The sequence below is a fragment of the Leptodactylus fuscus genome, chromosome 4 (assembly GCF_031893055.1).
Source record: "Leptodactylus fuscus isolate aLepFus1 chromosome 4, aLepFus1.hap2, whole genome shotgun sequence".
NCBI lineage: Eukaryota > Metazoa > Chordata > Amphibia > Anura > Leptodactylidae > Leptodactylus > Leptodactylus fuscus.
The window spans coordinates 80,803,687-80,829,680 of NC_134268.1; the positions used below are offsets into that span (position 1 = coordinate 80,803,687).

Here is a 25,994-nt window from a genome sequence, read left to right on the forward strand (position 1 = left end):
GACATTAGAAAAATAAAACACATCCAACAAAAATAGAGAACCTCATAAGGCTATGCTGATGAAAAAAAGTTATTGCTCTTGCTTAACATTGATGAAAGAATGCAAATTAAAAAAAAATCAAACTTATTTCCTGAAACTGATTCTAAAAAAAATGCAAAGAAATTTTACTACGTAGATACAGTATAAAAATTGATGTGAAAAAATGACAGTATTGGGCTAAAGTCCCACGTTACAGAAACTCCGATTTTTGTGTTGCAGATTTTGCAGTGTTTTTTGAGCCAAAGCCAGAAGTGGATTGATAAAAAGGTGGAAGTGTAAGGGCTCGTTCACACATGGGCGGTGGGGGTGGATTCTGACACAGAGAGTGACGCGGGAGCCGCGTCACTCTCCGGTCAAAACCCGCCTGCCACAACCATCGCGGTCATGGATTTCCCCTCCGTAGCCGGCTCAAATGAATGAGACGACATCGGAGGGTGCTTCCGCCTGAAGAAAGGTCATGTCGCTTCTTTTTTTCTGCTAGCAGACAAATCTACTAGCAGAAAAAAAAAAGATAGCAATCTACATAGACCACTATTGTAAAGGGGCGGATTTTGAAGCGAAATCCCCTGTCAAAACCCGCCCCTTTGTTCACGTGTGAACTAGCCCTTAGGCTGAGTTCACACGGAGTTTTTTTAGTCAAGAATTTGGTCAGGAATCTGCCTCAAAATCCTGACCAAAAAACGCCTCACCATACAGTCCTATGTAATCTTTTTCTTTTTTTTTTCTGCTAGCAGATTTTCCATTAGCAGAAAAAATCCGCCAGTGGATTTTCCTCTATAGCAGAAAAATCTGCTAGCGGTTTATCCGCTTCAAAAAACCCGCTTCAAAAAACACTTAAAAAACGCCTCAAAAAACGCCTCATGAAATTTCCTGAAGCAGATTTTTCCTGACCTAATTCCTGACTAAAAAACTCTGTGTGAACGCAGCTTAAGCGCTTTCTATATATCCCCCATTTCTTTCGCAGCCATTCTTGGTTTTGGCTCAAAAAAAGCAACAAAAACTGCAACAAAAAAAGCTGCGTTTCTGCAACATGGGGCCTCAATCTTGAATGTTTTTTTTGCCATTTCTTGAGGTTTTCCCCCTTTTTATTTTTTGGCATTTTTATTGTGTTTTTCACATTTTTTTTTCCCCTATTACAAATAATTAATAGGAAAATGTCTGCAAAAAAAACAGATACACAGCATTTTGAAAAAAAAAAATCAAAGAGGTGAAAAATTACTTAAAATATAAAACAAAGAAAAAAAAGCAAAGGAAATGAAGGCATATTTTACTACTGAACATGTTACATCTGGCAGCATCACTTTAGCACTATTTATGTGGACAAAAACACTATTAAAAATTCCCAAAATGTAGAAAAAATATATTTTTTTTCATGAATGAATTCTTCGATCTAGTGAACAAAGCAGGACTGAAAGTTTCTGCAGCTGAAATGTCGTATTTCATTGATCCCTTCATGACGATAACATGAAAGTGTTTCTTTATGAGAAACATACAAGCCTCATATAACGTAAAGTCCGTTTTTACATCACGCCATGAGCATAACATTCAGTTATACAGCAGACTAGTGCAGGAAGACAGGATTTTACTGGCTCTCCCATTCCGTTTGGGAAAGTGAATTTTCTACAAGGTGACAGATGGTATTAATGAGAAATGTGCATTTAGAAATGCTACTAATTCATTCTAACTCCTAGGGGTCAAATTACTAAAGGGTGTGGAAAACCGCCATAATTTCCAGGCTTCTGCTTGTATCAACTCACCAGGGTGAGTGCAGAGAAAGTCTGGAAGATTTATCAAGATGCAGACCTGGCTTGTTTTGTTGTGTCTTAAGCAGATGTGAACAGATGTTGAAAATGGCAGATTTCTGCACGGGCTTATCATCTGACTTTCCATTGTTTATGTGACAACGGGGCGATATACCACATTTTGCAGTATTTCAGGTGATAAGCCCTCCCGCCCAAGAGAGATCGTGTTTCACCTTAGTTGACTGTGATTGAGTAAAATAGATAGGTATAATGTTCCACAGCATAAATCTCTCCCCTTGAACATCTGTTCCCATATGATATATGCCCTGTGCCATCCACTGTCACCGAACACCTGAGAATAGTGGTAACAAGGAATATGACCGCATGTGTCCTCATAATTGTCCTTATTTATGTAACTAGGTGACCTTCAGACAGATTGCATGTCCTACTTTACTAATATTAAAATAAAACGTTTGCCCAGATAAGAGAAGGGGGGTGATAATAACACAGATGGCTATAATTTAAGCTACTGAGCTGCTAATAACCTGCTTTGTCTGGTACAAAAATTAACATCTGAAGCCATTGTGGGCTACAGGGGAGGACCACTGCATAACAGTCAGCTCAGGGTTCAGGCATACAAACCTATTACCACTTTGTATGAAGTCTTGGCTCTGCCATGTACACAATGCTGTAGGATTTTCTAGTATGCATTGCATGGTTCTTACTTAAGGTGTAAGGTGAATTCACACTACTGTTGGATATCTGTTAAGATAGTGTCTGTAAAAAAAAAAAAAAAAGAAAAAAAAAAGAGGACAACTATCATAACAGACATTAACGGACACTGATGTTAATGTGTCCGTTTTTTTAACTGATCCGTTAAGTGATCCATGTGATAAATTTGGTGTACACTAACTGACACAAGATAAAATCCCATTGAAATCTATGGAAATTTTAATGGAGCTCTGATGGTTCTGCTGGTGTCCTTTGCCAAACTCTTATAACAGGGAATAGCAGCAGACACTACTGACGGTCACCAGCCTAGTTGAAGATGACAGTGTGTATTTTGCGTCATCAGTGTGTCTTCAGCATCAGTGCCGTATGTCCACAAAAATGGACAGTATTACTTTAGTGTGTGATCCGTATTTGCGGAACCACAAATACAGATGACACAATGAAGCAGAAAAACCCTATGTACATCCCCGTGTGCCTTCCATAGTTTTTAGTCTCCTATAGACTTCTATGGGAGAGTCTGCACCGCAAACTCTGAACAGAATAAGACCTGCTTTATATTTTGCGGTACAGACTCATGGCTTGCACACTGAAATATCATATTGTCGTCTGCAAAGGGGCCTTAAAGGCAGAGATAAAATATTATTCTGAAGGGTCCCACTTAGCGGGCAGCAAACTGAAACAGCAATACATTACGGTTTTTCCCGCAGCGCTTTTCACGAAACCTCCGCAGACTTTCTGCTTCCATTATACCTATAAGGAAACCGCCAGCAATTGTGCCGTTTTTGGAAATTGCAGTGTCTGCTGCACATATTTTTCCGCAATGTATGGATAGGATTTGCCATAATCCCATCCACCTTGCAGTGACTGTAAAGTGCTACGGTTATTTCTACGGCATTTCTGCCGCAGTTTTATGCTACATGGGGCCCAGGCCTGAAGCAGTCCTGGGTCAGTTTATTCTGCCGATCATGGAGGTCCTAGTTAGATGCTTCTAATAATCAGCCTCGTAACAATTCAGGCGCAGTTAGCACCAGTTAGGGACTTCATTAAGACTGGTATACAGAATGCCAGTTTTAAGAAATCCTCCACAGAATCCGAAGACAGAACTATACACAATGGCCTCGGCTGTTCATTTATTACAAGGTCAGTCTTAATACATCTGGTACTGTACCATAAAACAATTACTTGATCTTGGTGCAAGACTCTCTAGTCATAGTACCATTCACAATACAAAATAAACCCCATATAAAAATGGAATGCAAAGGGTTGTATTTTAGTTGCTGCCTATGGCTCCATTTTCTATGAAACTGTCCCTGTCCCTTTGGCAGTGGCCCAATGATCAAAGACGGCCCTGCCCTTAACCATCAGTAAGAAATACGTTATCTGCCTCTGTACTCTCTGTGGACGTCTTGGAATTGTTTTTTCATTTACTTTCAATGTTATGCAGCTTTGCGGAGATTTGATTTTCAGGTTTATGGATATTTTTACAACAAATTATTTTTCTCAAAGGCTGGATTTGCATTGAGCCGGTGCAGGCTCTGCTTCAATGTCAAAGCTGCCAGGATGACTCAGATCTAAAATCATAATGCATTTAAATTTCAGAATAGAAAAGTCAGAGCCTAATGCATTTTGGGGGAAAACTACTTTTCTTCTTTTTGTAAGCAGAAGAGGTAAATTTTGCGAAGGTAATTTTTGCTGAAAGATGCTATGTCACAGTACTCCCTCCTGTGCACAGCTCGCAGTCCTCCCGCTTTCTCTTAGCGACAGCAGGATACCGTCCTCATCTCAGCACCAGTAACGGATACTAGAGGGAAGGAGTGCTTGGTCAGATAACAGGCAGCAGTATATCACAACACTTTTTCTGCTGTAGCAGCATGTAACACAGCAGTGTGTAGAACACTGAACCAGACTGATGTAGAGGCCAGTTATACTATGTAGGCAAAATTATAACCATAGAACGCTATGAAACACACAGTAACATCTGTTGCATTATTCATATTGGTTTTATGCCATCGAGAACTAGTGTTAAGTAAAAAATCAAACTTACTAAGGAGAGTAACTGCATTACTACTCCTTACTACGGCTACTAATTCTTATTAATGATACTAAAGAGCACATACGACCCCCTGAAAAATACAGAAGACACAAGGAAGTTAAATGATATGATATGGTGCCTTGTTTTACATAAATTCTGTTCTGAGCTAGTCTGTGGTAAACATGATTGGAATTATTTAGATAGTAGCCATTACAGTTTCCTGTACCAGATGCGTCTTAAGGCACATGGTATGAACACCATGGTTTGCCCTCGGCAGAAACATAGCGGGAAAAAAACATAGCGTTTTACAGTCACAGCAAACTGGATGGGATTCCTGTGAATGCCATCCCCACTTTTTGGAAAAATGTGCGCAGCGGACATGCTGTGATTTCCATAACCATTGTGGTTTTGGGAATCGCAGCATGTCCATTATAACTACAGAAATGCCGGTGATTTCCTTATAGGTATAATTTAAGCAGAAACTCCACAGAAATGGAAAATTTTTTTGTGACAAGTGCTGCGGGAAAAACCGCAATGCGTTGCTGTCGTGGGTTTTCTTGCAGCGCTTTTTTACTGCGGGATGCTATGTAGAGCCTCAGCCTAAAGGGATTTTCCCACAAAAACAATGACTATCTACCTATCCATTTGGTAAAAGGAAAATGTTTGTTTTGGTTCCCATGTGCACCTCTTCTGTCCACATGGGAATGTTCCTTTGTTATTTGGAGGTGAAAAACACATTCTTGAGGCAGGGTTACCATCCAAGATCAGTTGATAACCAAATCACCAGGGCCACCAGAATACCAAGATCGGAGTTATTAAAATACAATACCAAACAGGAGAACAATCAGGTGCCCCTGGTCGTCACATACAACCCCCACCTGGAGACGCTGAGAGGAATCACACGCAAATTACATCCACTACTGCAAAAAGACAACCGTCTAAAATCCATATTTTCAGACCCCCCTCTCCTGTGCTACAGACAACCACCAAACCTCAGGAATATGATTATTAGCAGCTCTCTGTCACCTCCAACTAACAAAGGAACATTCCCATGTGGACAGAAGAGGTGCAAGACCTGCCCGCACATACTGACCACTGACAGGATAAAGATCCCAAACTCTAACAGGGAATATAAAATCCCAGGTACGTTCACCTGTAACACACCTAATGTAGTGTATTTGATCATTTGCACCAAATGTTCCACTGAAAATCTGTATGTTGGAGAGACCGGACAGAAACTCAGAATGAGAATTAATTCACATCGCCATACAATCAAACAACAGAGAACTGATCTTCCCGTGCCAAAACACTTCTGCCAGGAAGACCACAGCATCATCAATGACATGAAAATCTTGATCTTAAAAGGGAACTTTAAATCAAGGAAACAGCGACTGATTTATGAGTATAAGGCCATGACCCTATTCCAGACGCTGGACAATGGGATGAACATCTCACGTGGGTTTATGTCTTTTTATACAAATCATTAAGACAGCCATTAAGATAACCTGGGATCTGGCAATTGATTGTTTGTTTTTATAAGTATATAGTAATAAGCCTCTTCCCCCCTCCCTCCTGTAATCCTACCCCTGTGTCCAGTTATAAATATGCAGCCTCTAGAAAGTGTTTTTAGATATATCTGAAGAAGGAGCTCAGAGGAAGCTTCGAAACGTCATATTCTGTCATCATTATGAGTTAGCCATTAAAAAAGGTATCACCTACTGAAGACTTAAAAAGTTTTTTTGTTTTTTTACCTATCCATTATCTATCTATCTATCTCCTATCTATCTATGTATCTCTCTATCTCCTATCTATCTATCTATCTATCTATCTATCTATCTATCTATCTATTATTTCTATTTCTCAATATATCAATCATCTACTTGTCTATGTATATATCTATTGGTCTATCTATCTATCTATCTATCTATCTATCTATCATCTATCTATCATTTCTATCTCTCAATATATCAATCATCTACTTGTCTATATATATATCTATTGGTCTATCTATCTATCTATCTATCTATCTATCTATCTATCTATCTATTGGTCTATCTATCTATTGGTCTATCTATCATCTCTATCTATCAATATATCAATCATCTACTTGTCCATGTATATTTATATTGGTTTATCTGTCTATCCGCAATAAGTACACTGAGCAGCCACAGACATCAGAGCCGTGTCTTCAGGTATCCATATCAGCTGCAGTAGAATTGTTTGTGAAATGAAGCAGAATCTGTCTTGTGTTACAAGTTTGTGCCTGAATGAGAAGTAATGAGAAATAATGGGCAACAATCTCTCAGGGCACTCTAATATGATGAGGATCAATAGACAATGATGTGCAGTAATAGGCAGTGATCTCTCAGGGTCTTTTTTTATTTGTAACTGTTTCTTGACGACATTTCTACTATAGAGAATCAATGCTATGTGGAATACGCTCTTTTAAGGTAGACCAGTGGATACAATCGTGTACAATGCATTATTAAGTGCCAATATTCGGGAATATTGGCTAGAAATATTATTATCCTTCTATATATTATATAAAATTGATTTCCTCCGTTTCAATTAAAATTTGAGGAGTGAAAAAGGCTTCCAGCTGTATTATCTGTAGTTTCTCACATATCTATCAATTTATGGTAATAAGGAATCAAAAACCCCTTTGAGAGATGTAAACTAAATAATGCAACGGGTACAGGAAGAAGAATGGGGCAAAGGGAAACAATTTGTTACTAATTTAGGGGCGAATTACATGATTATTAGCCATGTAGAGTCGAATAAATCATCTGTCACATCGCATAGACTAAGAGATTCACAGATTGTTGTCTCAATAATAGTCTAGAAGAAGTCAGTTGATGGTAGTAGTGTCAATATCAGTACAAAAATGGAAGCAAATATTTAGAATACAAAGCAAAGACTACTTTGTGATGCTTCCATGCATGATTAATAGTGTTTTCCTTCTTCAGACATGTATGATATCTACAAAAAGCTTGATCTGATGTTTCTGTAACTCTCTAGAGGTGGCGATATACATTATATGAATGCCATCCAAATGGAACTGGCTGACCTTTAGGATGTCCCGACAAATGTCAAGGAAAAGAATGGTCAAGCATATTGGATTTCACCAATCTTTTTGTTTTCAAGGTAAGGATGACACCACCTAAGGTAAATGGCTGCAGCTTATTTCCTATTAAGAACAAGCATTTGGAAAGCAGCTCTTGAATATGTATGGCCACCTTTGCACTTCAATGAAAGAGCCATGTAAACATGTGCATTCCAGCTTTTCCTTCAGTCTCTGCCAGGGAGCAGCTGCCACGTCTTACAGAATATGGTTTAAGAGATTCCAGGTCTCCTGATGAGTAATGAGTCCAGATATAGGGATACACTGAATATGTCATAAATATCCAAGGTGAGAAACCCTTGTAACGTGATACATACTCAGGGACAGTTGTGTAATACACTACATAAAACACGTTGGTTAAAGCAGTACTCCAATATCCCAAAGTTTATCTATTGAGTAATAAAAAGTGATGCAAATCTCCAAATATATTTTATGCATTAATTCTTCACAGTTTTAGGCTAAGGCCCCACGGGCCGTATCCGCAGTACTAAAGCGCTGCGGGAAGAACCGCTGCGTGAACGCATTTTGGTTCTTTCCGCAGCGCTTTGAAGAGAAAGTTCACAGAGTTTTCCTCTGCGGACTTTCTCTTAACATATCTACTGGAAAGCCGCCGGTGTTTCCGTAGATATAATTGACATGCTGCGATTTGCAGAGCGGCAACGTCTTTGCAAATCGCAGCGTGTCCGCCCTGCGATCTTTTCCGCAAAGTGGGGATGGGATTCGCATGAATCCCATCCACTTTGCCAGCACTGTACAACGCTGCGATTTCTCCCGCAGTGTCTCCGCCGCGGGCAAATCGCGTCATTTCCAGCCCGTGGGGCCCCGGCCTTAAGATCTGTGATAACCACATAAGTGTTCAGTTAGTTCCAACACATGTCTTGTAATAAGCTCAGCTCCTGTGTCCATTATATGAACAGGACAGATTTAGGGGTTGTTCCAAAATAGAAACCTATCTCTTATCTATATGATAGGTGATAAGTGTCTGATCACTGGGGACCCAACTGCTAGGAATCCCAGTGATCATCAGAAGACACCCTATTTGAATGGGATGTCAGTCAAGCAATTGCGGGGTGTAGCTATGGGGGGTGCAGAGGTAGCAATTGCTGTTGGGCCCTAGAGCCTCTGGAGTTTCAAAGGCTTCTCTACAATATAGCAAGATGCCAATATTACAGAGGGCAGTTCACACCAGTGCCCGATCTCCGTTTTCAGGTTTCCGTCTACTGCCGACAGAATACGGAAACCCAGCAGACAGTGTCCAGCTGTGAGTGCCTATGCGTTTTGTGCTCTCCGTGGCAAAACCATTTTTTTTTTTTAACCGGACACAAAATCCTGCATGTCCGACTTTGTGTCCGGTTAAAAAAAACTGTTTCACCACGGAGAGCACAAAACGCTCACAGGCGCCCACGGCCGGACACTTTCCAAACCCATTCAAATGAATTGGTTTGAAAAATGACTGCAGGTTTCTGTCTCCTGTCCAGTTTCGGGCACCTGCAAAACGGAGATCGGGGCGCAGATGTGAACCCGCCCAGATTTTGCACTGGGGCCAGTAGCTTTATGTTACACCTCAGTCAATGGACTTTGAATGGAAATGTAGCATAAATGCTTGACCACCACTTCCTTCAAAAAAGGGAAAGACGCCCCTGTTCTCACCTGGTTGGGTGGTAAGTCTCAATGTTCTTACAACCAGTTTAGGCTCCTGTAGAATAAATCCAAGATAAACTTGCTCAGGTCCTGAATAATATAGACAATATGTTTTAGTGATTAACAAATAATCTATATTTGTTGAAAAGAGAATATTCCTTTAGGAAGCTGAGTGATGTGCATGAAGGTGTCAAAATAGCTCCTTCACCTTTACTTTATGCCTCTGCTGGTCTTCAGAAAAAAAAAAAAATCTATATATATATAATGAGAGGTATGTATGTGTAGGGGGCTTTATTTATATGTCTCCCATTCCTTTACAGTGAAATATTTAGCTATCATAGGGCAGATGAGGAACTTGCAGTGATTAGTATAATAATAGAGATACTTAATGATAAAGATAATAGATTGTTATTGTTCCCACATGCAATGATAATCTTTGAGTGCAATGACTGATCTTGTAACGTATTCTGACACTTCCCTGTATCTTGTATCTGGAGGCACACATCAGTCACTTCTCGGCTTGTGATGCATTGCTGGAGTGAAAATTGCTTACAATTGTGGATTTGACAGGCTGAAACATTAAAAATCAATTTATCATTAAGTTCAAAAGAAATAACAAAGAAAGGATTGTGGTCAGATTTGGTGTTTTATCTCTCCATGGGTAGCATCTGGTACTACAGCTTATCTCCAGTGAAGTGAATGGGGCTGAACTGCTATATCACCTATGAATGCAGATTTTAAGGTAAGACCCCACGTGGTGTCCTGCAAAAAAAAATTACAGCAGGAAAAGACGCAGATCGCGGTTCTTCCCGTAGCGCTTTGCACAGAAAGTGCTCAGAGGTTTCCTCCGCGGACCTTCTGCTTTATTTATATGTAGGGAAACCGCCGGCGTTGACGTAGATATAATTGACATATTTTACCACAAAGTGAACATGAGATTCCAGAATCCCATCCACTTTGCTGTGACTGTAAAACACTGCGGTCTTTTCTGCGGCGGCTTCTTTGCCACATGGGGCCCTGACCTCACTGTTTTTAGAGTAAAGGAGTCAAATCTGATATAACCACTTGAAAGCTGCTCATACACATCAAAGGAAAGATGAGCAGTATATAGAGGACAGACCATATGCCTTATCTTTTATTTAGATCATAACTGCAAACACATATTTGTCAGTTATATATTATAGTTTACCTGTATAATATACTCTGCAAGTCTACTGTTATAGAGACACCTATCTATTAATACGGGGATCACATTTGGCCTTCAGGATCCCAGTAATTTCATTATGGCATAGAATTCAATAGGTGCTGAAATTGTTCTATAGAAATATTGGCCCCTGTTGACCAAATAGTTTCTTGCAGTTGCTGAAAATGATATGAAGATTCGGCATTGTATCATATGTCACGTCGTGATGTGTCCTATGGACTAGTTCTATCCACACACCTGCTAAGGAGGAGGTATTAGGGTCCACTCACACAGAGTTTTTGGGGGCTGATTTTGACGCTGAATCCGCGTTAGAATCCACGTGGAAAAAACACCTTCCCATAGAGTTCTATGGGTTCCGCTCGCTTTATTTTTCCACTTGTGGAATTTTTCCGCTAGCTGAAAAAAACTTTCTTCAAGCGGATTCCGCCTGCAAAAAACAACGCAGTCAATGGGAGGCAGAAAATCCATGTCATGGATTTGGGCACGAATTTGGGCGCGGAATTGGCAAAAACTATGTGTTTTTTTTCAAGGTCCATACGCTGTGCTGAAAGAAAAAAAACAAAAAACTAAAAAAAAAACCTCAAAAAGCACTCCAAAACTGCTTCAAAATGCGAATGGACCCTAAGGCTAAGTTCACATGGTGCATTTTGGTCTGGAATTGGAGGCGGGAAACCTGCACTGGCTTCCAGTTGCAGTATTCCGCTCCTGATTAGGCACAAATGAATGGGCCTAGTCCAGAGGGAGTGAAGCACCGCGGTCTCGCGTGGCTGATTCTGCAATGGAAGAAAGGGGACATTGCTTCTTTTTGTGCATGAGCGGAACAAACAGAATCCGCACCAAATTCCGGACCAAAATCCGCCGTGTGAACTTAGCCTTATAGTGATAGCATATCTTGTGGGGGCAGAGGCAATATGATAGACTGGGGATTAACCTGGACATTATGTTAGCCTCCCATTTGTATAACGTACTTCTTGTGGCGTGCCTCCAGTGATAATCTTCTGATGGGTCTATTAAATGCATATGTTCGTAGTATAATTGTTGTATTTATAGAGGCATTTTGGTTTGCATATATGCACAGACTACAGTTATTATTTTGGGAATTACTATTTTTACGAGTGATATTTATGTGCCGTTTTATGGTGGAGTTTTATGTGATTTACTTCAATAAAAATGTGTTACAATTTTCATATGCTGTTATCCTTTGTGGATTGTATGGTCAGATGGATTTTACTACACAGGTAGATACATTGATTTACAAGCCCAAGGTGTTTGTTTGCTTCATTTATATAGAGGTTAAATAGACAGTTACTATCATATTTTGGAACCAATTCATGACTATATACTCCTAGTGGCATGGTGTACTGTCCTGCTGAGAGGATCCTTCTGAATTTGGGTAAATGGCTGCCATGAAGGGATGAACTGGGTCGGCTACAATACTAAGGTAAGCTCTATTGTCCGAATGTCTTGCTTTTTTGTTGCCCTCAAATTGGTTGTGTGTTGTACAACTTGCACCAATTGTACCTTGTATGCAGCATTCTATTCTTCATTCGATACTTGGCCCCTTTAGTTCACCACTTGCTTATATTCTCATTTCACTGGATGTTTGTCTTCAGTAACACCATTCTTAAACCCTACAGGGGTGTCAGTTTTGGTCAGTCTAGTACCGATGACCATGATTCATGCAAAGTCACTCAGATTGCTTGATTTTGTCATTCTACTGTGGAATCAGACTGAAACTCATCATTGCTCAAGTCACGTGCCTTATTTATTCAGTTGCTCCTTTATCAGTATATATATATACAGTCCTATGAAAAAGTTTGGGCACCCCTATTAATCTTAATCATTTTTTGTTCTAAATATTTTGGTGTTTGCAACAGCCATTTCAGTTTGATATATCTAATAACTGATGGACACAGTAATATTTCAGGATTGAAATGAGGTTTATTGTACTAACAGAAAATGTGCAATATGCATTAAACCAAAATTTGACTGGTGCAAAAGTATGGGCACCTCAACAGAAAAGTGACATTAATATTTAGTAGATCCTCCTTTGCAAAGATAACAGCCTCTAGTCACCTCCTGTAGCTTTTAATCAGTTCCTGGATCCTGGATGAAGGGATTTTGGACCATTCCTCTTTACAAAACAATTCAAGTTCAGTTAAGTTAGATGGTCGCCGAGCATGGACAGCCCGCTTCAGATCATCCCACAGATGTTCAATGATATTCAGGTCTGGGGACTGGGATGGCCATTCCAGAACATTGTAATTGTTCCTCTGCATGAATTCCTGAGTCGATTTGGAGCGGTGTTTTGGATCATTGTCTTGCTGAAATATCCATCCCCGGGGTAACTTCAACTTCGTCACTGATTCTTGAACATTATTCTGAAGAATCTGCTGATACTGAGTGGAATCCATGCGACCCTCAACTTTAACAAGATTCCCGATGCCGGCATTGGCCACACAGCCCCAAAGCATGATGGAACCTCCACCAAATTTTACAGTGGGTAGCATGTGTTTTTCTTGTAATGCTGTTTTTTTTGGACGCCATGCATAATGCCTTTTTGTATGACCAAACAACTCAATCTTTGTTTCATCAGTCCACAGGACCTTCTTCCAAAATGAAGCTGGCTTGTCCAAATGTGCTTCTGCATACCTCAGGCGACTCTGTTTGTGGTGTGTTTGCAGAAACGGCTTCTTTCTCATCACTCTCCCATACAGCTTCTATTTGTGCAAAGTGCGCTGTATTGTTGACCGATGCACAGTGACACCATCTGCAGCAAGATGATGCTGCAGCTCTTTGGAGGTGGTCTGTGGATTGTCCTTGACTGTTCTCACCATTCTTCTTCTCTGCCTTTCTGATATTTTTCTTGGCCTGCCACTTCTGGACTTAACAAGAACTGTCCCTGTGGTCTTCCATTTCCTTACTATGTTCCTCACAGTGGAAACTGACAAGTTAAATCTCTGAGACAACTTTTTGTATCCTTCCCCTGAACAACTATGTTGGACAATCTTTGTTTTCAGATCATTTGAGAGTTGTTTTGAGTAGCCCATGATGCCACTCTTCAGAGGAGATTCAAATAGGAGAACAACTTGCAATTGGCCACCTTAAATACCTTTTCTCATGATTGGATACACCTGGCTATGAAATTCAAAGCTCAGTGAGGTTACAAAACCAATTTTGTGCTTCAGTAAGTCAGTAAAAAGTAGTTAGGAGTATTCAAATCAATAAAATGATAAGGGTGCCCATACTTTTGCACCAGTCAAATTTTGGTTTAATGCATATTGCACATTTTCTGTTAGTACAATAAACCTCATTTCAATCCTGAAATATTACTGTTATTAGATATATCAAACTGAAATGGCTGCTGCAAACACCAAAATATTTAGAACTAAAAATGATTGAGATTAATAGGGGTGCCCAAACTTTTTCATAGGACTGTATATATATATATATATATATATATATATATATATATATATATATTAAGCTTGGCCCATCTTACCGCCTAAAAATGAAGCAAGTGTTGGCATTTTAACAATTTTAGCTTTGTGCTTGTGTACTAGTGTACTAAATGTGAAGGACTCCTGAGAGATAGGCAAAAAATGAAATTCCCCTCGAAACCATGTTCATAAGAGGGTGGAAGTTCGGTATTCAGAGATTCTAAGATCGGAATCTATGTGCGACCATAAAAAGAACATGGCACCTTGATTGGATTTAGGGGCAACTTGTAAGAGACAACAGAACTCCTGGCAGATCAAAGACATAACAATTACACTGTAACTATTGCTTTTTTTTAAAGGGGTTGTCCGAGATAACCTGAAATCCCTACACTAAACACCCTCCCCCTCCTACTTTCAAAATAACATCAATTATCAAAAATCAATAGTTACCCTGCTTGCACAGGGACCAACAGCAGTGTCCACCCCTGCATTGTTTATATGTTAAGCTTGGATTATACTCAAGAAGAACATTATGAATGGATTGACAATCCACATCATAGCTCATCAGTATCTGACCAGTGGGGATCTGACCCCCAAACTCCAAACCAGTCAGCTGATCTGGCTGCCTTTGGACGATTGAAACTATAGATATGCAGAGCTGCAGCCCCATCCATCATATAGTGGTGGCACCAGGGTACTACAACTCAGCTATAATAGGAGCTGAGCTGCATCTGGTCCTGTCCATCTCTATAGCTTCTGATACAGTCCTATGAAAAAGTTTGGGCACCCCTATTAATCTCAATCATTTTTAGTTCTAAATATTTTGGTGTTTGCAACAGCCATTTCAGTTTGATATATCTAATAACTGATGGACACAGTAATATTTCAGGATTGAAATGAGGTTTATTGTACTAACAGAAAATGTGCAATGTGCATTAAACCAAAATTTGACTGGTGCAAAAGTATGGGCACCTCAACAGAAAAGTGACATTAATATTTAGTAGATCCTCCTTTTGCAAAGATAACAGCCTCTAGTCGCTTCCTGTAGCTTTTAATCAGTTCCTGGATCCTGGATGAAGGTATTTTGGATCATTCCGATTTACAAAACAATTCAAGTTCAGTTAAGTTTGATGGTCGCCGAGCATGGACAACCCGCTCTCAAGTGATCTGAAAACAAAGATTGTTTAACATAGTTGTTCAGGGGAGAGATACAAAAAGTTGTCTCAGAGATTTAACCTGTCAGTTTCCACTGTGAGGAACATAGTAAGGAAATGGAAGACCACAGGGACAGTTCTTGTTAAGCCCAGAAGTGGCAGGCCAAGAAAAATATCAGAAAGGCAGAGAAGAAGAATGGTGAGAAGAGTCAAGGACAATCCACAGACCACCTCCAAAGAGCTGCAGCATCATCTTGCTGCAGATGGTGTCACTGTGCATCGGTCAACTATACAGCACACTTTGCACAAGGAGAAGCTGTATGGGAGAGTGATGAGAAACCGTTTCTGCAAGCACGCCACAAACGGAGTCACCTGAGGTATGCAAAAGTACATTTGGACAAGCCAGCTTCATTTTGGAAGAAGGTCCTGTGGACTGATGAAACAAAGATTGAGTTGCTTGGTCATACAAAAAGGCGTTATGCATGGCGTCCAAAAAAAACACCATTCCAAGAAAAACACTTGCTACCCACTGTAAAATTTGGTGGAGGTTCCATCATGCTTTGGGGCTCTGTGGCCAATGCTGGCACTGGGAATCTTGTTAAAGTTGAGGGTCGCATGGATTCCACTCAGTATCAGCAGATTCTTGAGAATAATGTTCAAGAATCAGTGACAAAGATGAAGTTACGCCTGGGATGGATATTTCAGCAAGCCAATGATCCAAAACACCGCTCCAAATCGACTCAGGCATTCATGCAGAGGAACAATTACAATGTTCTGGAATGGCTATCCCAGTCCCCAGACCTGAATATCATTGAACATCTGGGGGATAATTTGAAGCGGGCTGTCCATGCTCGGCGACCATCAAACTTAACTGAACTTGAATTGTTTTGTAAAGAGGAATGGTCCAAAATACCTTCATCCAGGATCCAGGAACTGATTAAAAGCTACAGGAAGCGACTAGAGGCTGTTATCTTTGCAAAAGGAGGATCTACTAAATATTAATGTCACTTTTCTGTTGAGGTGCCCATACTTTTGCATCGGTCAAATTTTGGTTTAATGCATATTGCGCATTTTCTGTTAGTACAATAAACCTCATTTCAATCCTGAAATATTACTGTGTCCATCAGTTATTAGATATATCAAACTGAAATGGCTGTGGCAAACACCAAAATATTTACAACTAAAAATGATTAAGATTAATAGGGGTGCCCAAACTTTTTCATAGGACTGTATGTGGAGGCATCAGTGCAAGGTATGGGTGTTGGACCCCCACTGATCAGATACTGATAATGTAACTCATGGAGAGATCATCATTATGAAAAATCCCTTTAAATTTAATGAAACCTAAACATTTATAATTAGTTACTGATATCCCTTAATTAAATTGTATCCTGCAGTCTTAAAGATTCCACCATGTATCCAAAGTTATAAGTATAGAAAATTATATTAGTTCATAAAAATAAGATATTTATATCACAATTTTCATTGCCTTTTCATTATTTTTTACTTTCGTTAATATTTTGGATACCCCTGCTGTCCAAATATGTTGATCTGAAAAAAGGAAGAATGGAACACAGCAGCCAACGGATACAGAGCCATCTGTTACCAGAATGAAATGGATATAAAAGATGTTTACATGTGTAACAATTTAAGAACATTTTTATACTATAATAATGGAAGAGTCATCAGCAAAATTCACTATGGATTTAGATTAGATCAGCCAAATGTAAAAGCAGAGAATATTTGGAAGTTTGTACTTGCTGTACCCTTATAATTCTATTAAAGAGACCATAAATATAAATGAAACCACATACTGAGAGAACATATTTCTGTCCAAAGTTTATATGTATCATATGTATCCCCCCTGCATTCTCTGTATTTACAACTGAATTATTATACATCGGATATGGATGGTGCAATCCATAGAGTAAGAATGATAAGAATAGCGAAATAAAGTTGCCCCTTCATAAGAACAAACGGGGAGTTACTATTCTCACGGGGGGAATACATTTTGTAAGAAACAAAATGCCGGAAGCATGGCCACCAGTACATGTATTACGTATGCATCCGTTTGAACTTCTATGCCATTCGCTCTCATGCCGCGGCACAGGAGGCTTGTTTAGTTCTGATTCCTTGCTGAGGCTAAGTTCACACAGAGTTTTTTGTTCAGGATTTTGAGGCTGTATCTGCCTCAAAATCCTGACCAAAAAGACTCAGGCTCGGGTCTTTTTTCCGGGAGCCGTTTCTTCCGGCTCCTGGAAAAAAAGAAGCGAGATGCTCATTCTTCAAGCCGTTTCGCCTCGCGATTTGGCCTGAAGACACACCCTCTTCCAGATTAGGCCCAGTAGTAAGCCTGATGAAGTGTGTGTAACACAAAACAGTCGTTGCTTTGTCTGCCACGTCCTCCCTGTATTTTACTGAATTTTTAACAAAAGACGCTGTGGTGAGTGCCCTGTCACTTTTTTCTCTGTTCGCTTTCATGTTATGTCAGTATTCACACAGTCAGCACCAACCTTCTTGAGAACAGCGGTATTCATCCTATGGACTAGCGTTACTCCTCTTGTACTCTCTGTTTACATAGAGACATTTTAGTCTTAACAATAGTGCCGCTTCATTTTTTCTTGTTTGTGGTGTTTACCTTTGACTATTGTCTTGGATTCCGATTCTGTGGTGCGTTGCTCGTCTGTTACTGGACCCTTGGCTAGCTGACCTCCATTTTGTTGTTTTTCTTGTCTGTGTTCTGACCTATATCTAGGCAAAGTTTTGCCGTCAAGTTGTCATCTGTCACCTAGGACAGTCCAGGCAAGTAGGCAGGTACAGGGGAGGGTGTGTGTGGGGGATTCAGCTTAGGGCTCACTGTCTTGTTGTGCCCCTCCCTCCAGGGTTCCAGAAACTACTGGGGAACTGCTCCTCTAGCAATCCCCATACAACATGTATTGCTTGTAAGAATAGTGTTTTTTTTTTTAAACTGTTGGAAACAATTGGTGTGACATATGCAAGAAACAAAATGAATCAGGCTCACCTTACACGGCCTAACCCTCTTTATGGCTCTGAAGTAGTGATAACTGCTTCCAATTTCCTGCCTTGTGCTATACTTTATAAAGGTGTCCAATGCTACCCAAGATGCATTGTTTAAGCACTTTTATGAATAAATATCATGTCGATGTAAATCTATCTGCATCTATTAGTTTGCATCTTTCCTGCGTAGACCAGCACTTATTCTGAAGTCCCCATTTGCAGTAGAGGACTCCAATCCTGTTTCTAGCAACATATAAAATAGTTGAGACTGCTAATATAGATAGCTATTGATGGATTGATAATATGTTCATGTGGCACTTGATATATGGGCTATAGTAGATATGCATTGGGTTGAATATGCTTCATTTTCTGATAGTCATCTCAGCAAACAAGTACCTGATACTACAGTAAAAGGTAGTGAAATTGAAGTCATTTAGCACATTTGTCATATGACTAGTAGCCTATGAAGGTACTGACATATCTCAAGGCACGTAGGGCTAAGGTCACTTCCTGGCAAAGGCATATCAGTTGTCGACACATTCCAGACAAGTTATTAAAACCCCCAGATGACATCTTCAGGCAGTAAAGAGTCCTCAAGCCAGTGGAAGCTATACAATATGTATGCATGTAAGGTATGGTCTGTTTTGCTTTAATTTTCTATTGTGTTTTACTTCTATGACGTATGTAATGTATTCTTTCAGCCATTATGTGCTGCTCAGTTAGGAGAATTTACATGGCTTGGCGACAAGGCCTTATGAATGGCATCAGGGTTATATGATAAGAGTCACAGTAAAGGTGGAAAATGAGACTGTTTATGTCTAAGGCAAACAATACTTCATAAATCTGTAAAAAAAACCTGAGAATTCAGAAGAAAAACATTCGAGGGTCCATGTAGCATTGCTGCTTGGCTGTAAAATGAATCAGAAAGGGCACAGTTAGAAGTTACAGAACTTCTTAAGTGAAATAATCAAATGATTCTCGTCAGTCTTCTCTCCCGGCACACAGACTTTACGCGGCAATTTAATCACAGTTATATGACTAGGACAGCTTGCAAACAAAATCCTGAAGGATTTCAGCTTCTTTAAATTTATATCATTATTCCCGTTTCCAAACTGTCTTCTATGCTGAGATTTTTAAAAAATATTTTCTAGACTCAATAAGCAGATCTCTATTTGTTGTGCTGCATTTTGATACAAATGTATTTTCAGACAATAATATTCACTTATCAAAATGAAGGGAAAAAATTAGCTAAGGGTTATATGGGTGTACTAAAGTCTTCCAACAAATCACAGGACTGTGATGTTTATTAGCTGCATTGCTATATACACACATGGGCAAATTTGATAATACTGACCTAGATTTATTATTGTGGTTATGACTTGATGCTTAAAGGGTTTCTAATATGTAGGCCTTTAAATTTCCCTTCCGAGCTGCTGTTGTCCCTAAAACATGAGCTTGGGAAATTTTCTTATAAATTTGTGAAATTGCTGTTATACTTGTAAGCCTTCTAATGCCTAAAATAAATTCAAGGATGATTAAAAGATGATTCCAACATGAAACAGAGATTTAATAGATAATATGTATTAATGTATTTGGGTATTTATGACTGTCTGAATAGCAGAACTTTTTACATTCTGAAACTTGAAAAATTTTCTACACTTCCACCAAATTTCCTATTTTTTCATAAATAAAAGTATACAATATCAACCAAAGTGTATCAACTAACATTAAAAACAACATGTCATGAAAAAAAAACTGTCTGAACATGAATAGGGTAAGGGACCGTGTTATTAAGGGGTTAAATGATCATCATAAAAGACAGGAAATCAGATAGACATATTTGGTATCGCCACAACCATTACAATCTATACAATAAGATTAATACAATATTTAATGGGATCACAAAATGGTATAAATAAAAATGGCACAATTTGTTTTTTGTATTCATCCTGTAACAATATTACTACGCTGACAAGCAAAAGGGTAACAGTGTTTTGAACTTGTGACTTTCAGGCTCCATATCTCACCATCCACTACAGCTTCAAACATGAGACTATCAACATTAGGGTGCATGCACACTACGTAACGCCGGGCGTGTATGAGAGCCGTACACGCCGGCGTTACAGCAGGGCTGCCGAACACTTCCCATTCACTTCAATGGGAGCGCTCGTAAACGCCGCTGTTACGAGCGCTCCCATTGAAGTGAATGGGAAGTGTTCGGCAGTCTGCTGTAATGCCGGTGTGTACGGCTCTCATACACGCCCGGCGTTACTCAGTGTGCATGCACCCTAATATAGACAATCATTTAGACTATCTCATACTTGCAACTACTTGACTTGCAACTACTTGACTTGCAACTACTTAGCATATGATTAGTTATGCAGATTCTTGTCATGTGACTGCATTCTTACTGTTTTGCTCCTAAAAGTCTAAATTTTATTGTTTAACCCCGCTTGAATCCTTCTGGGCATGCTCTCAATCAGATCCAAGCATGTCTCAAAGAAAATCTGATACCAGATATCTTACGATCTTACCAGAGATCTTACGAGCCACCTCCTCTCTCGTTTGTTGCACCAGAACTGATAGACCTCGTGATGAGCCGACTTGTAGACTCCAATATTTTGCTTGGACATCAATCTCTTGGCTTTTAGATGAATGTATTCTTCCAACTGTCAGAATGTATTCCTCCAACACCTGTCCTTGAACACTTGACAAAGGGGTGCTAACCGCGAAACGTACGTTGTGTTTGAGACCCGAATAAAAGAGTTTCAACTAATGCTACAACCCTGTGAGAGAGCGGCCCTTTGGTGATTCCTGTTGGATTCTCCTGTTGTCCTGGTACAGATTAAAGTCTATGGGGTCCTGTGCTGGCTGATAATACAATGGCTAGCACAAAGCCATTGAATACTGTCATGTGAATGAGCACTGTGGTGATCTTGGTCTGCTCTGGCATACACCATGTACTGCTTTCCCAGGCAAATCAGGAAATTCTGCTTTATAGGATATCAAGGCATTGAGTGACCAATGACAAAGCTCTAGTTTGCTTTACCTTCCTTTGTTTATAGGAAATGCCCTTCATTGTGACTATATTAAAAACCCTTTAGAGGAGTCAGAAGCAAATTACTGATGAATATTAGAAATAAGTGCTATCATTTGTGACTTTTTAACTCTAAAAATCACTTGATAAATTCCTCTGACTGTATTTCACTACATACCTTATAGTCCTACTATACGAAGCATGTGCTATACTTTCACTGTATACATCTGACTCCCATTTTTGAATGCAGCTACTGTATACGGGAATGCTAATTTTTACTAGATGAATTTCACGTTCTTGGCTACAGAAGCTGAGATACCATTTAGTTCAAGGTCTTCGAGGATAATCTTTCTTTCCTGTTGCTCCTGTCCCATATTGTACAATGTTTGAGATATTGCTATTGATAGGATGTTTAAACATCTTTTACTTTTCAGAGGTCCAGACTAAATTTACACTTCAGGGTGCCGCAGCACTGTATTGCTTCTGCATACCTCCCAATATATTGGACGTCCAGAGGGACAATGAAATTTTGATATGTAAAAGACCTTCTTTTCCATGCAGTACCATACCCCTGCACGCCCTTTAGAAGTCCTTCAGTTATACTTCCCACAAAATTCTGCTAAATATGCATGTACAAGCAGAGAAGTAAATGCAGATGGAGAGCAGGCCTGACAAGCAACTTTCTGGAGCACGCCACTAAATAGATGAATAGATGAATACAAGAATCAGACCCAAGAATGTAGGGTGATATTTGTTGAGAAATCACTGTGTTTACTGCATTTTTTGTGGAGTTTGGCTTTATTAAAGAGAATGTGTGTGTGTGTGTGTGTATATATTATACATATATATATATATATATATATATATATATATATATATATATAGTTTTAATAAAACCAGATATACAACCAAATATATCACTTTTTCTCATCTGTTTTTATCTTCCCATGGGACTTTTGATAGATACATTTTTTTCACTTCAATGGGAGTCAAATAGATTGTCTTCCTTTAGTTGATTTTTTAGCTAGAGGAGAAATAAGTGTCAAGATGTATCTTCAGGCGGATTCCGCCAAGCAAAGTCCATTGAAATTAATAGGAGGCAGAAAAAACTTGGTGGTTATTACAAATATTTCTCCCCTCCAAAAAAAAAATAGTTGCAAAAAAACCACTAATTGTTTTTTCTGCCTCTCTTTAATTTCAAAGGGGTTTGCGAGGTGAAATTCACCTGAAGAATGGTTATGACGCTTCTTTTTGAAATATCAGCTAAAGGAAAAAAATCTGCTACTGACTCTCACTGAAATGAATGGGAGAGTTGAGAGGCATTTATTGAGGGTTAAAAAAACATACCCTAAGGGTGCATTCACACTACTGATACGCTGCCTGATTCTGAACGTTAAAACACGTTCAGAATCAGCGCGTATAAAGCAGTTCCCATTCATTTCAATGGGAGCCGGCATACGAGCGCTCCCCATTGAAATGAATGGGCTGCTTTTTTCACTACGAGCGCTCCCATTGAAGTGAATGGGAAGTGGTCGCGTGTACGGCTAGCTCTGCTCATTCTGAGCCGTACACGCGAGCACTTCCCATTCACTTTAATGGGAGCACTCGTAGTGAAAAAAGCAGCCCATTCATTTCAATGGGGAGCGCTCGTATGCCGGCTCCCATTGAAATGAATGGGAACTGCTTTATGCGCGCTGATTCTGAACGTGTTTTAACGTTCAGAATCAGGCAGCGTATCAGTAGTATGAATGCACCCTTAGGCTGCTTTCACACGGAGTAACGCTCCGCTCGCTCATTCTGACATGTAAACACGTGTCAGAGTGAGAACAGTAAAACAGAATCCCATTGACTTCAATGGGTTCGGTCTTACATGCGCTACCCATTGAACTCAATGGGAGGCTTTTTTACCTGTTGCTTTCAATGTAATACGCGCGTATCACACTGCATAGGGAATGACTGTCAGTGTTCCGGTATAAACTAAGAAATTGTCTGACCCAGAATGCGGAACATAAAAAACAATATTACTTACCTGTCCTGGCTCTGGAAGGCTTTAGGCCTACTTTGTGACGTCCAAGATGTCACATGAGCCGGGGCCTGCGTCCCTATGCGCTTTACGCAAGTCCCTGCTCATATGACATCCCATACATCATTAAACATGGCTGACATCTGCGGGGAGTGCGCCAGAGTCAGGGAGAAGTAAGTAACAGTGTTTTTTAAGCTTGTATCCTCCCCTGCACCTCCACTTATTATACTCTGCGGTCTGAAACAGAGAGTATAATAATTGTTCATGGCTGTCTACAATGAGGCATAATACTGTGTGAAGGGGCCACTATGGGGAATAATACTGTGTGCAAAGGCCACTGTGGGGCATAACACTGTGTGCAGGGGCCACTACGGGGCATAACACTGTGTGCAGGGGCCACTATGGGGCATAATACAGTGTGCAGGGGCCACTATGCGGCAAAATACTGTGTGCAGGGGTCACTATGTGGCATAATTTTGTGTGCAGGGGCCACTGTGGGGTTAATAATGTGTGCAGGGGCTACTATGAGGCATAATACTGTGTAGAGTGGTCACTATGGGGTATAATACTGTGTACAGGGGTCACTACGGGGCATAATACTGTGCGCAGAGGCCACTATGGGGTATAATACTGTGTACAGGGGTCACTACGGGGCATAATACTGTGCGCAGAGGCCACTATGGGGTATAATACTGTGTGCAGGGGTCACTATGGGGTATAATACTGGGTGCAGGGGCCACTGTAGCATAGCCTGCAATAGAAGTGCTGGTATTTTGCAATGCATTGCAATCCATTAGCATTGTAATGCATTGCCTAGTGATCATACCCCCTGGGGTTCAAGACCTCTATGAGGTCTAATAAATGCAAAAAATAAAATAAAATAAAATAAATTTAAAAAATTAAAAAAATATTAAATTTTTTTAAAAAGTGATAAAAATTCAAAACACCCCCTTTCCTTAGAACACATATAAAAGTAGTTAAATACTGTGAAACACATACATGTTAGGTATCCCCGTGTCTGAAACTCGCCCGCTCTACAAATCTATAAAAATATTTTTCCTGTATGGTAAATGCCATAGCGGGAAAAATAGTCAAAAGTGCCAAACCGCCGTTTTTTCACTGTTTTGATTCTAATAAAAATTTGAATAAAAAGTGATCAAAGCAATAGTAATTCCCCACAATGGTAGAATTAAAAAGTACACCCGGCCCCGCAAAAAAAGACGCCCTATGCATCCCCGTACACGGACGTATAAAAAAGTTATGGGTGTTATGGCAGGGGTTAATGTAAGCACTGAATACCATACCATGCTGTGGTTATTGTAATGTTACTATTCCATGAGATTAGATAGACATACAGATAAATCTATCTATCTATCTATCTATCTATCTATCTATCTATCTATCTATCTATCTATCTATCTATCTATCTATCTATCTATCTATCTATCTATCTATCTATCTATCTACATACATATATATTCTATGATTGATCTGATATAAATATATATACATATACTTTTGTAATAATACGCATACATAATGGAGCACTGTCTATACTGTGCGTTCTGGTGGATACAGAATAAACTTAAATTGTATAAATCTAAAAAAAAGAAAAAAAAAACCTCGGTCACGTTCCTTGCGAATTCATCCTTCTTTACGCTGTCAGCTTTAGCACTAGTTTCAATAAAGTTGCAATTGTTTTGACAGTTTTCCCATCTTGCCGCGGGGGTTGCTGGGAGTTGTAGTTTTTGTCTCCCAATCCTGCTCCTCCTCTCATGGCCGGCTCTGTGGGGCCGAACAGAGCAGCGGATTGGGTCGGCGACAGGGGCTGGAAAAGGCCGGGTACGAAAAGGCACAATAATCCGTGTAGCTCGCTATGAGGTGAGGAAGGAGCCGAGCACGGCAGAAGTTTTCGGCGGGTGCCTTGCTGTGGGGTAGGCCGGGGAGGGGACGCCGCAGGGGGGTGCAGGGAGAGGCCCGCTGAGAAGGCTTTGTGATGGTCAGGAGGCCTGGGGAGAGAGTGAAGGAAGTAGTGAGAGTGCAGACGAGGCGGGGAGGTCCGGGGCTCCTGGGAATGCTCTGCCGCCCGTGTGGACGTGGATACAAGGCGGCTGTATAGTGCAGCTGCTCTCCCTGCAGGCTCCATAATGACGTGTATACAAAGGGCAGGAGGTAGACTGTGCCAGCTGTCATAGGTGGTGAGGGGCACCTTGTATGAGGGCAGCCCAGGCTCCTGCTCTGTTAGTCCTTATTCACACCACTTGTTGCTGGCCTACTTGCTTGTGCCATAGACTTGTGTTCACACCTGCGTCCTGTAAGACGTGTTTTAGCCTTGGCAGGACGAATCAGGCTTACAAGTACTGTTACTGACCTAAGGGGGCACTCCGGTGTCTGAGAAGTATTGTTACTGACCTAAGGGCGCATTCCGCTATCTGAGAAGTATTGTTAATGACCTAAGGGGGCACTCCGCTATCTGAGAAGTATTGTTACTGACCTAAGGGGGTATTCTGGTATCTGAGAAGTATTGTTACTGGCCTAAGGGGACACTCCACTATCTGAGAAGTATTGTTACTGACCTAAGGGGGCACTCCGGTGTCTGAGAAGTATTGTTACTGACCTAAGGGGACACTCCACTATCTGAGAAGTATTGTTACTGACCTAAAGGGGCACTCCGGTGTCTGTGATTGGTGCGGATCCTGTGTATTGGTTTCTCTTCTGCTTTATGCATGGGCTGCTCAGGATCACTGCTTGCAGTCACTGACTGGAAACCTTTTTTACCTTTATATCCAGTCATGTGACCGTCACAGAGGT

The 25,994-nt window shown here is 40.2% G+C and overlaps 1 protein-coding gene across 3 annotated transcripts in view; it reads left to right on the forward strand.

Moving 5' to 3' along the window:
* Positions 1-6,183: 6,183 nt before the first annotated feature.
* Positions 6,184-25,994, forward strand: part of SOCS6 (suppressor of cytokine signaling 6) — a 34,230-nt gene continuing 14,419 nt past the window's right edge. Inside the window, exons 1-3 of one of the 3 annotated variants that reach the window (XM_075270758.1) lie at positions 6,184-6,253; positions 7,564-7,689; positions 11,861-11,952. The gene's annotated coding sequence lies outside the window, so the exon portion shown is untranslated. Of the gene's footprint in view, positions 6,254-7,563; positions 7,690-11,860; positions 11,953-18,708; positions 18,756-24,923; positions 25,065-25,994 lie in introns of those variants that run through there. The other 2 variants (XM_075270759.1, XM_075270757.1) reach the window with 2 other exon arrangements.